Raw genomic sequence first — 13,794 nt, 5'->3', positions numbered from 1 at the left:
GTAGTTGGGCTTTCAGTCTTAATGGCATATGTTTGTCATATGCAACCCCTGAGATGTTATTCCACACTCTACCACAAATCCCTGGTCTGGACTGTATCTCATGTTCAAGTTCACTATCTTCCATAACACACCCAACAATGTATTAGATCTGGTCAGTCTAGTTCAATTGTGCTCCATTAATCTCTATATGTAGTTTCCCTGTGGCACCTCTACTGACCTCCATAACCCCAATCTTACTAATGTTCATTTTCATCCCATGCCACTTAGCTGGTCATACCTCAGTTTGCTATTTCCTCTAGGTCTTCTTTTGAGGTTGCCCTTATTGCTATGTTGTCTGCATGTAGCAGCTTCTCACCTTTTCATATTGGGATCTTCCTGCTGACCTGATCCATCAATATAATAAACAGTGGCAGACAGAAGGCTGACCCCAATACAGTCCAACTTTCAGTTCAAAGGGCTTGTCATTCCAAAACGTGTTCAGATCATAGTCTTAGGTCATCTATATAGTGTATTCTCCATAGTTATTAAATCCTCAGACACCCCATATTTCCTCAGCTCTGGTGTGAGCATCCTTCAGTCTACTTTATCATATGCTTTTTCCAGGTCTATACAAGTCCAGAAGCCATCTTGCTGATTCTGTAACTGCTTCCCTATTAATTGTGGAATACAAACATGCCATCTGTGCTGTTTTGTTGAAAAAGGGTTCCACCAATCTCCTAATCCTAACATCTAAAATGCATTCCAGTATCTTCATCCCATACAGCAGCAACTTTATCCCATTCTAGTTTCTACATTAATGGATGTTTCCCTTCTTATGTATTGGGACCAAGATAGACTTGTACCTGTCTTCAGGAATTCTCTTGTCTAACCATATGGCTTTAATAACTCTGCTCATCCATTTTATGTCTGTCTCACCCAAAACTTTCACCAGAGCCACAGTCACTTCATCAGGTGCTACTGCTTTGCCATTCTTCATAATCTAGACTGCATTTCTCATTTCCTTCTCCATTATGTCAGACTAAGGCACCACATTAGGATCATGTGTTGTCAACTCAGCCAAAAAGGGATTGCCTCATGTAAGAGGCTCTCAAAGTATTGTTTCCAACTTTCCTTCACATTTTCAGACTAGCAATCTTCCCTAGTCATTATTACAAACAATGTTGTAATCTTTTTGCGTCCTCCTACCCTTTCTATCTCAGTTTTAAAATGATATAGATCTTTTTTCCAGCCAGCTGTGGGTAGATTACAAGCTTGTTTAGGGCACTTTGGCATTCTTCACTGCCCATTTGGTAGCTTGTTTTGCCGCTTTGTATTCACTTTCATATGGACTTGATGGGTTCACTAATCTATTTATTTATTTATGCAACAGGTAAATTGCTACATGTTTTGGAAGAGCAACCTAGAAACAAATTATTAATATTTTTAGTAGGGTAGTGGGAACAATCATTTTAAATAAGGGGCTCTTCTGCATGGCTTATCCCACTAAAAAAAAATAAAATAACGTCTATCATCTGCCATCCTAATGTAATCTCCTATTTCTGGAACAAATATAAGACTGCTGTAAAAGCACAGGACTAGACACTGGTATGATAAGACTAAACAGAGGTACCATCTTGCTTCAAGCTGGTAAGAAATGGCATTGAGTTTTTCCATTGGCTTAAATGGGTTTTGGATTAGGATCCTGGTAACATCGTTTGATCAGTACTTTAAATAGAAAACTGAGATACAGCAACACAGGAATTGCTGTGCTGGAACAGAACAATAGTCTATCTAATCCAGAAGTGTGCCTCAGACTTTGCAATGCTGTTTGAGAGGAAAGCATGATTCTCCCATAAGTCACCCAGTTGTGCAACACTGTACCATGAAAAGAACATTTCTTCCCAACCCCAGCAACCAATCAATTTATGCCCAGCAACATGAAGAGTCTTCATCTTTGTCAATTAAATTCCAGAGAATGTAACAGCATGTACTCTCTCTATTTATATAAATATCTAAGTGTGCACTAGCTTCTTGGGCATCTGAAAAGATCCTGTTCTTTTTGTTTTATTTACTTCTCTACCTTCTGAACCAACAGACAATAAAAACATGCTGTACACCTCAGGAAACAAAGGTTCCAATTTAAAATGTGAGAGTCTCAGAGTCTGGAAAAAAATCACAGATAATAATAAGAGAGCTACTGGTAATATAAATAATAAAGGGGAAAAAAAACAAAAGCAGAAACAAAAGTTATACAACCTTGTCCTCCCTTGGAAAACAACCATAGCAGCAGCCTCAGACTTTTGGTGATAAGAGATCCAAAACCAGACTGATGAAACTTGTATAATATGTGAATCAAAGTGTGAGGTGATATAATTTATAGAAAACCCTCTCTTTACTTCTGCAGTGTTAGGAACAGAGTGGCCACCTGTTCCTCATTTCAAAGAACTGTCAGCTTTCTCATGCATAATTTGGCTGGGCCCCGAAAAATATTAATCCAAGGAATAAATGACTTTCTGCACTAGGGCATGGAAATGAGGATAAAAATGACATAGATTTTAGAAAGACAAGATGGGTGAGTTAATATCTTTTATTTAACCAACTTCTGCTGGTGAAAGAGACAAGCTTTCAAGCTACAAAGAGCTCTTCTTCAAGTCCAAGAAAGGTACTCCAAGTGTCACAGCTAAATATAAGGTGGAAGAGATTGTTAAGCATAAAGAGTTAACACATTGCAAGAGACCATTCATGATAAAATGGGCATTTAAACCTCTGCAGACATAGGACAAAGGAGAGTTAGTGGGTTACAGATTGTTTAATGAGCAGCAATCCATTGTCTTTTTTGATTTTTAGTGTCTAGCAAAGTTATGAATTCAAGTTCCCAGGCTCATCTTTTGAGAGTGTCATTCAGGTTTCCTTTGAGGTTGAGGACTGAGAGGTCAGATATAGAATGGTAATTTTATGAAAAGTGTTCACCCACAGGTTTTTGTCTTTTATTATTTTTCTGTGTGAGTTTCACCGATATAGTTGTTGGGGCATTTGATGCTCTGGATCAAATGTACACTACATATTTTGTTGGGAATGTGTAAGGCCCATGGATCTTGAAACGTCTGTCGTGAGGTGTTGATCACCATAACAGTGGAGATATGTCTGCAGGTTTTGCACCTGTTGTTCTGGCAAGGTCTGGTGACAATTGACATGGTGTGTCCAGATCTGTGGGGATCTTGCTTCTGATGATGAGTTTGGAAAGGTTGGAGGGTTGTTTAAAGGCCAGAAGAGGGTGTTCAGGTAAGATTTCTTTCAGGATGTGGTCCCCATCGAGTATGGGTTGTAACTGTGTAATGATACCCAATCTGGGTTTAAGTGTGGGCCGGTAGGTGGCAACTAGGGGTGTATGGTCAGAGGTTTTCTCTTCCTCTATTGAAGCAGGTTCTTTTGGGGTATTTGGGAAGAAAACAAACCCACTGAACACATACCCCAATTGTCATCCCACATAAGAACCCATACAGGTTATCATCAAACAATTACAACTCATAGTTGATGGGGACCACATCCTGAAAGAAATCTTCCCTGAACCAACCTCTTCTGACTGTCAAAAACTGCCCTACCTTCCTATCAGAAGAAAGCTCCCCACAGACCAGGGCACACCATCTCAAAGTGGCACCAAACCCTGCCACTGCAAAACCTTCAGACATATCTCTGTTGCTATAATGATCAACACTCCCCACAACACACCTTTCAAGATCCATAGACCTTCTATATGCATATCACAACGTATGTTGTATCTCATCCAGTGCACTAACTGCCCCAATGACAACTATGAGGGTGAAACAAGACAATCACTTGGCTCTCAAATGAACTCACAGAAGAATGATAAGGTAAAACACCATACCATACTTTTCACAAAGTGATCACTCTATATCTGACTTCTCAGTCCTCATCCTGAAAGAAAACTGGTATAACGCCTTCAAAAGATAAGCCAGGTAACTTGAATTAATAGCTTTCCTAGATACGAAAAATCATGGACTCAATAAAGACAATGGATTTATTACTCATAAAAACAATCTGTAATCCACTAATCCTCCTTTATCCTATGAGTGCAGAGATGTTAAATGTCCACCTCACTTTGAATGATCTCTTGCAACACATTAACTCCTTATGCGTAACAATCTGTTCCACCTTGTATTTAGCTGTGATACTCAGCAGAAGTTGGTCCAATAAAAGACATGATTTCACCCACCTTATCTCTCTAATATTCTGGGACCAACTCAGCTACAATAACACTTCAAGTAGTAATAGATTTCACTAATATATACAATCATATTATTTTGATTATTTATGATTGTTGATTTGATGTATGATTTGTATTAACTTATTTAAGAATTTATGCAATATATAGATTAATCAGATAGATTGTTGCTACAGACTAATACACTAAATTGGATTGTGGCTAACTCTGCACAGAAATGTAGGTGGATGGAAGATGGTGTGAGAGGAATTTGTTCCCTTTTGTGCCATCCACTATCCCAGTCCTTGCACTCTCTTTCTGAGAGGACTGAGAGTGAAACCGCATCACAAACATCTCCACAAAGGAAAATGCGGTGAGCATAAGGACAGAGATTTACCACTTCAGCAGTCATCAGCAAGCCAGTGGAGGGTCAGGGCAGGGAGTATGCTTACATGCTGCATCCAGTTTAATGTGAACTGCAACATTTTTTATAATTTAAATTTATTAATTTTTGTTTTGCCTTTTTTGTGAATATTTAAAGGGTTATTTCCGCAAGTTTTTAAATTTAGAAATATGTGGAAAGTTAAGCCTGGTCTTCCCAAGTTCGGCTAAAGGGGTTTCAGGATGTTTATTGTGAGTACTCACATCTTAATGAAAATGTGTGTTGATGAGGAGAGAGGAGTATCTGTTGACTCTTTAACAAGGACATCCTTTCTCTAAAGTCTTCATGAGGTATCTGAGTTACATAGATGATAACAACAAAAATTTAAATGATTTTCTAAAAAACCCTTTTTCCCGCTCATGTGCTGCATTTTCATTTCTTTCTTGATGGCATCAGTACACTCATTTTCTAGTCGCTATTGAGTCTTCCGGGCTAAACAAAACTTGAACTTCCAACATAAAAATAAAAGTAGAACTCTTCCCTCATTTCTTGGCAAATACCATACAGGATTTCTTCATCACAGAGAAGCCATGATCCCTTTTTTAATCTCTTTATGGGTAACATTTAAAGTGCGTGTTCAATGCTGTGCTCACTCTCCCAGGCATTGTGCCTGGCTCCGGAGCTGTACTGCCAGACCACCAACCCCTGCTGTGTGCTGAGGCTTAAAAGCCACAATAGAGTAGGAAGGTGATATTTTCCCTTCGACTTCCGTATATAATTCCCATTAACACTTATGGGAGCTGTGCAAGTCCATCAAAAGGGGTATGAATATAGTCGTCCCTTGAGCATAGCCTTGAATTACAGCCCAATAAGGTTGTAAAAGTCTGACATAAAATAAAATCTTGAAAATCCATATTTATAAAAGAGGCAGTTTCATCCTTAACTATAACAGTTTTATTGCCCAGTGTATGATACTTAACTCTCCTGTCATCATCATACAAATACAATCCCTCTATGGTATTTGAGCTGATAAGTGCTAACAATATTTAAGACCCAGTTCAGAGACCTTATTGCTTCTCCATCCCTGCCCTTAATTTTTTGGGGGGAGGAGGAGTATTTATTTACTGTTTTCAGTAATCAGATCCACTTCAGTGGAAAAACTGTGTAGAGTTCATTTAAGGACCAGACATCTTCAGTGGTTTCCAAGTTCTTTCTATGTTTGTTCTTCATAAAGTCATTCTTCTATCACTCCATTAAAACTAACACTCACCCAAACACTTTTTGGGAGACAGTAAAATAAATCAGATAACATGTATTTAGTCCTCCCCAAAAATGTCTGAAACTGACAGCAGCTTTTCTGTTCCTGTACTCAGGGTCAATGCCATTTATAAATAGAATTCTTGTGGTGTGCTTGCTCTTTCCCAAAATTATAGATCGCTGTTAGGGCCATATTCTGATGCACGTTCTCACATTAAGTAGTACCTTACTCCACAGTAAGTCCCAGTGATTTCATTTGCAATTCTTGGGCAGTGAGAAGGGTATTAGACTCTGGCCCTTAATAAGTAGTCATGGCAAGATATGAACTGAAAGTTACTTTATCTGAACAAAGTTAACAGCATAGTACATTTGTGAGAAATAAATGTAATACATCAAAAATGGTTCACCAGAGTCAGCTAGCTGAACAGTGAACTAACTCCAGCAGCTATCTCCTCCTGCTGAGTTTTGGTGAATATGTTATATCTGAAAGGACAATACAGAAGTCATTCAGCGTGGCCTACCGAGGGAGGCAGTCTTGTCCGATGGTTAGAGCAATGGACTTCTTCTCAGGAGACCTTGGTTCTATTCCCAATTCTGCCCTTGGTCTCCTGGGTGACCTTGGGCATATCACTTTACTGCTCCATGCCTCAGTTTCCCTCTTCTGTAAAATGGGGATGATACCTCTTTTGAGATCTACTGATGAAAAATGCTATGTATATCATTATTATATAGTGGAAGATTTTTCCAAAACACAAAGGGAATTTAGCTGCATAGCTCTGATTGAATTCCAATGGGAACTGAGCAGCTGGCTCTCCTTTGTACCTCTGAAAATCTGCCTCAAATAACAAATATTTAACTAATTTTTTGCTTATAATAATTACTTATTACGGTAATTTTGAATCTTGCATTGCCATTCAAAACCAATTTCAAGGAAGTATTACATATTTAATGCTATGTGAAAGGGATCCTGAGTAAGGGATCAAATCATCATCTCACTTACACAAATGTATTAGAGCACACAGGAAAATAAACTGTGTGCCCAGAGATAAGAGTGAAGCTTACATGCAGGCTGCATACCCAGAGGGAATTTTGCAGCTGTATACCCAGCACTGTGAAGGTTTTGCACTGGGAAGGCATCAGAGCTAGGCACAAAATGCAAGCGGAGCTGACGATCCATACCAAAGGGGTGTAGTCATGCAAATAACCCCCAACACAGAGCATGTTTCACCAGCCGGTTGTAAATGATGTTGTGTTTTCCAGACCTAACATGTGCTGACTGAACAGCTGGTTACCATGAACACTGTTTTGTGGCTGGAACACAGTGCTCAGAAAGAGGTGTGTGAGTCAACTGACACCAGACATACCCTTGTCACCAATACAGCCAAATGCCATGAAAACACAAAGCTCCCTTGGCTGACTTGCATGTCATGCTCTTCCTCCTGGTATGGTCTATCTAACATCAGTACACTGGGCAGTAGTAAAGGATAGCATAGGGCTTGTCAGGTCATGATACCGAATAGGTTTACTTTGTCAGGGATCTAGGAAAACTCTGCCCTCTCCTTGCACATGCAATGCTACAACTGACAGTGCAGTGCAGGCAGGGGCATTCCCACCATCAGGGATAGCTTACATGATGTTGGCACTGAGGTAAGCAGCTACTGCAACGTTAGGTCATGTTAAAATTTAGATTGATCCCTAATTAACAACTTTTACTACTTTTGGATGGAAAAAATCACTACCCCAGGTAGCTAGACACACTGACCTGAAAACTGACAGGTTATCTTTACTATGGAAAGAAATTGCCCCAAAACAACACTGTGCGGTGCAAGTTTCCTCTCATCAGAATCCAGCACAACTACCAATAGCTTAAGGTAGAACAAACGCTACAAAGAAATGTGTGGAGAGACAACAAAGAAGAACAGTGAGAACGGAAAGGCGGGTTTTTTACAGTTCTGTGCTTAACTCACTCTGTGTCTCTTTTTTTAACACCATCCTCATTCCCTCCGCCCGACCCCTCAACCCAACCCATCTGAGCCAATGTACTGCCTGTGGCTTTTCTGGAAATTGATATGCAGTACATATGTACAACAATACATATCTGGGGCACAGATGTGTGATGCTGTGTTTGCTAGCTAGCTAATAGCATTACAGCCTCCAGATTTTTTTGGAGAGGTGATGGGAAAGGGGTGGAGGGTGAGCAAGCCCGAGGGAATCATTCACAATTATCGCACAGCAGCAAAGAATAGTCCACTGAAAGAAATCCTGGTGGTGGCAACAGAGACAGTGGTAGCTTGTTCTGTAATTTGGCTTTGATTGGTGAACCAGAAAACCCTGTATATCTTGTGAGAGAAGAGCAGGACCCACAGGAGTGTTTGTAGCCAGCTTTTTCTTTTGTAATTCAACAGTTTAACTCTTTGATTATTTCTGACATTTTTGAGGATGAACTTTGTCACAGGCTATTAGCCTGTGGTACTGGCTGAGCAGATGAGCCTTCCCAGGCAAATGGATGACACACAAAGAAAATCGGTGTCCAATTGAAATGTGATGGGTGTTAGTTTGATATTAAAGGGTTCTGAAGCTAACTTGCTAGTTTTGACACAATGAATGCAACTTGGTTGTTTTGGTGATGGTTGAGGTAAATAAAATACCATATGTGAACAACTTTACTGGGTTCACATTGTTTATTAACTCCTCTTCAGTAAATTATAGTGGCCACAACTTAGAAAATCAGTATTTTCCAATAAACACTACGCATTTACTACAATTATTTCCTATTCCAAGAATGACAACTTTGACATCTCAGCAGTTTATGACATGGTTTGGAACTGAGAATGTATCTGGGCTACACATATCTGCAAAATCTTTTATGGGGAAAATAAGAAAATGACATTGTTTTATTTACCCTTTGTTATGCATCCATGCACATAGAATATAACAAAACTCAAGTTCAACATGCCAAACTAAGTTTTAAGTTTTACCTAACTCATATACAGTGTCTAAGGTGGCTCCTATTCCAATAAATAATAACTAATAATAATAAACAACTCATTTGTATTACCATAGTATCTAGGAGCCCAGTCATGGACCAGAACCTGTTGTGCTAGGTGCTGTACAAACATAGAACAAAATTAGAGTATGACCCTTATGATCTAAATACAAGACAAAAGACAACTAATAGATTAAGACAGATTGGGAGCACAAGGAAACGATGAGACAACACTGGTTAGCATAAACTCCTCAGCCTTTTCTTTTGTCCCTTATAATCCAGTGAGGTCTGACTGTCTCTTCTGAGCCATTTGAAACCAGGGCCTTTGGCCTAAGCAGTTATTCAATAATTGGGGCATTGCAGGGTTAAGATGAGATAGGTATATTCTTTGGTGTAATGGTGTTTATTTACTAAAAACGTCCAAAAGTCCTGTTTCCCTGAATACAATAGAAACACACAAACAGCAGTCCGGTTTCTTGCTTAGAAATTGTGAAGTGTGCCACTCCAGTGAGCACTGTACACAAGAAGTGCTGTCTCTCTGCTTCCCCTCAGGGTCATTCTCACACCTCCTTCTCCAGGCCTGCTGTTTCTAAGACTAACAGGTTGCAAAACCAATATTGTAGCCTCAGGGAAACCCCTCAGTCCTTTCAGCTTAGTTCTGACCAGCCTTGTGCCACTGTTCGTAGCTATCGCTTAGGAGGCTTAATTGCTCTATCCATTCAGCCTGCAAGAGTGCTTAGTACAGCTACTGACTTTAACTAGGTGTAGGATTGTCTTTGGCACACGAGACATTTTAGGTTGTCTCAGATATGCGAAACCCATCCAAGTTAATAGATGAAAAAATAGCGTGCCATCTCCTCTGTCTTGCACCTAGTGTAGTCATTTGCACATTGAAAAAGTGTGTGTAAAACACTGCCAAATCCAAATGATAGTGATTTACACCAGCTTTGCTCTTGCTTTACACGAAATGCAAAGAATTGGAGAATCCAGTTGAGCTGGCCCAAACATGGTGAATGCTGTCCAGTTTGTGGTGGGTCTTCAATGGACACATCAGCAAGAGAAAAGTAGGTCTGCTGAGGAAGATTCCAGAGGAAGTGAACCACCCCAACCAGGCAAAAGCAAAAACAAAAACAAGGATTAGAGATTCATTGGGTCAAGTTTGAACACATTAGTTGGAGAGAGACTTTTATGGTATATCTGTTGTGAATAAGAATCAAGACTGGGGATTTGGTTGGGAGACCATAAGCAAAAGGGCGGTTGGACCCTGGGGAAGATGGAAGGATCAGGTTGGATTGGAGGAGTATGGAATTCTAAGACAAGTGGATGGATGAGGGATAGAGATCCTCAAAATCTTTTGATAAACTTAAGGCTTAAATGGGCCCAGTTATAGTGATCCCTTCATAAGTATCAAACAAAGGGTAGGAATAACTCATCATTTTTCATTATGGAGAGAAGTAAATAGCGGGGTCCCCCAAGGGTCTGTACTGCAACCTGTGCTATTCAACAGATTTCTAAATGATCTGGAAAACAAGGTAAACAGTGAGGTGACAAAGTTTGCAGATGATATTAAATTACTTAAGACAACGAAGTCCAAAGCTGACTGGGAAGTGTTACAAAGGGATCTCACAAAACTGGGTGGCCAGAGAACAAAATGGAAGCTGAAATTCAATGTTGATAAGTGAAAAGTAATGGAAATTCCTGCAGCTATATTGTAGGCTGTGCTGCATAATCGGTGTCATGCTATAATATTGGCTGGCTGCTCTAGTCTGTTGGCTGTGAGTTCTCCAAAAAAGGGTGCCCATTCCTGAAATGTCCAACAACTAGCTTTTAGAACAGCAAATTTCAAAGTAAGGATAGTTATGGAAAACTCTGTGCCCTTTAGATAGTCATGGGCATTTTCCAAATATCGATGACTTATTACCAAACTATGTCCACCTTTTACCAGAATATAAAAGGATACCTGTTTGGTACTTAACTGACTGTATTTCATAGTCAGAGAACTCCAAGATGTATTGGCAAGAAGGTTCACTCATGTCCCTTAGAAGGAATTGGGCCTTTCACAATAAAGGCTGGCTGTGATAACTTAAGATAACTTGCTGTGCTCTAAGGTACTAACTAGCTTTCTCTGTTAAGGGCCAGATTGTCCATGGTCCATGCATAGATGTGCAGAGTAAAAGGTAGAACAGGAGCAAGATGCCACGAGTGAAGGAGTCTCCCTTTTATATGGTCCTGGCAGAGCAAATTGTGCATTTTGTCCAATGTTTGGTTGGTACAGTAGAGCAACAGTTGCTCACTATCCATTTTTGACTTTTCTCATTCAAAGGGGCCTAAAGTTCAAACCTATTGTATGCTTTATACATTCCGAGAGAAGCCTGAACATAAAACTACAGGGTTTCATTTTTTATCACTAAATAACAGGCTGCCATCTAACAATATGGCACAGATTCCATTTCATATCATCATTGACAGAGATATATTTATTTTCAAGTATTTAAACACTCTATGACAAATGCATATTCAGGTAATAGATTTTCTTAATATAAATCTTACAATTAGGCCATAAAGTGAATATGAACTCTGCAGAAATAGCTAGAAAATCTATGTTGAGTTTGAAACATGTGGACCTTGGTTATTTTTTTTTATCAGAAATGGAGTGAAGGAACCATAAGTCTTCCTTTTTGATGGTATGAAATTAACGTAATTAGGATTCAAAATAACTTTATTACCCTTTCACGCCATTTTACACATAACTAAGGTTTGTAATGTTGTAATGTAATGTTGTTATAGCTTCTGCATTCTACTGTTCAAAGGTTATAAGATACAAACACTCCCTGTGGCTATGTGCTTGTAATTAAATACAATGCTTAAAAAGGAACTAATTAAAAAAATGTTTTGATGATGGTAGCATAATACTTAATAACCTTTGTAGTGAAGCAGCTGTGCAGCAAATATAAAATGTTCTCATGTTTTCTGTAAGTGTGTGCATTGGTATATGTGTCTCTGTTTGCAAGCAGAAAGAAACAAGGATGACACAGTAAATGGCAAAACGGCTGTTAGATGTACACTTGGAAGCTATACCGGTATACTATACTGGCAAAGTGCTCCTAATGTAGGTGCAGCTTATACCAGGAGAACTGTACTTTTGTCAGCATAGCTTATTGCAGCCCTATGCTCTCTCTCACCCTCACCACCACAGACAGACAGACAGAAACTGGGGACGCGTTACTTGGAGGTAACAGAGGAGGAGAAGGACCTCAGAGTACTGGTCGATCACAGGATGACAATGAGCCACCAATGTGATATGGCCGTTGTCATAAATATAAAGGGAAGGGTAAACCCCTTTGAAATCCCTCCTGGCCAGGGGAAAGCTCCTCTCACCTGTAAAGGGTTAAGAAGCTAAAGGTAACCTCGCTGGCACCTGACCAAAATGACCAATGAGGAGACAAGATACTTTCAAAAGCTGGGAGGAGGGAGAGAAACAAAGGGTCTGTGTGTCTGTCTATATGCTGTCTTGGCCGGGGATAGACCAGGAATGGAGTCTTAGAACTTTTAGTAAGTAATCTAGCTAGGTACGTGTTAGATTATGATTTCTTTAAATGGCTGAGAAAAGAACTGTGCTGAATAGAATAACTATATCTGTCTGTCTATCTTTTTTGTAACTTAAGGTTTTGCCTAGAGGGGTTCTCTATGTTTTGAATCTAATTACCCTGTAAGGTATCCACCATCCTGATTTTACAGGGGGGATTTCTTTATTTCTATTTACTTCTTTTTTTATTAAAAGTCTTCTTGTAAGAAAACTGAATGCTTTTTCATTGTTCTCAGATCCAAGGGTTTGGGTCTGTGGTCACCTATGCAAATTGGTGAGGCTTTTTATCCAACATTTCCCAGGAAAAGGGGGTGCAAGTGTTGGGAGGATTGTTCATTGTTCTTAAGATCCAAGGGTCTGGGTCTGTAGTCACCTAGGCAAATTGGTGAGGCTTTTTACCAAACCTTGTCCAGGAAGCGGGGTGCAAGGTTTTGGGAAGTATTTTGGGGGGAAAGACGCGTCCAAACAGCTCTTCCCCAGTAACCAGTATTAGTTTGGTGGTGGTAGCGGCCAATCCAAGGACAAAGGGTGGAATATTTTGTACCTTGGGGAAGTTTTGACCTAAGCTGGTAAAGATAAGCTTAGGAGGTTTTTCATGCAGGTCCCCACATCTGTACCCTAGAGTTCAGAGTGGGGGAGGAACCTTGACAGCCATCAAAAAAGCTAATGCGGTCTTGGGATGCATCAGGCGAGGTATTTCCAGTAGAGATCAGGAGGTGTTAGTACCATTATATAAGGGACTGGTAAGACCTCATCTGGAATATTGTGTGCAGTTCTGGTCTCCCATGTTTAAGAAGGATGAATTCAAACTGGAACAGGTACAGAGAAGGGCTACTAGGATGATCTGAGGAATGGAAAACCTGTCTTATGAAAGGAGACTCAAAGAGCTTGGCTTGTTTAGCCTAACCAAAAGAAGGCTGAGAGGAGACATGATTGCTCTCTATAAATATATCAGAGGGATAAATACAATGGAGGGAGAAGAATTATTTAAGCTCAGTACCAATGTGGAGACAAGAACAAATGGATATAAAGTGGCCACCAGGAAGTTTAGACTTGAAATTAGATGAAGGTTTCTAACCATCAGAGGAATGAAGTTCTGGAACAGCCTTCCAAGGGGAGCAGTGGGGGCAAACGACATATCTGGCTTCAAAACAAAGCTTGATAAGTTTATGGAGGAGATGGTATGATGGGATAGCCTAATTTTGGCAATTAATTGATCTTCGACTACTAGCAGTAGATATGCCCAGTGGCCTGTGATGGGATGTTAGATGGGGTGGGATCTGAGTTACTACAGAGAATTCTTTCCTGGGTGTCTGGCTGGTGAGTTGAGCCCACATGCTCAGTGTTTAGCTAATCACCATATTTGGGGTCGGGAAGGAATT

The sequence above is a fragment of the Caretta caretta genome, chromosome 11 (genome assembly GCF_965140235.1).
Source record: "Caretta caretta isolate rCarCar2 chromosome 11, rCarCar1.hap1, whole genome shotgun sequence".
Classification (NCBI taxonomy): Eukaryota; Metazoa; Chordata; order Testudines; family Cheloniidae; genus Caretta; species Caretta caretta.
Note: the sequence above shows the minus strand (reverse complement) of the source record.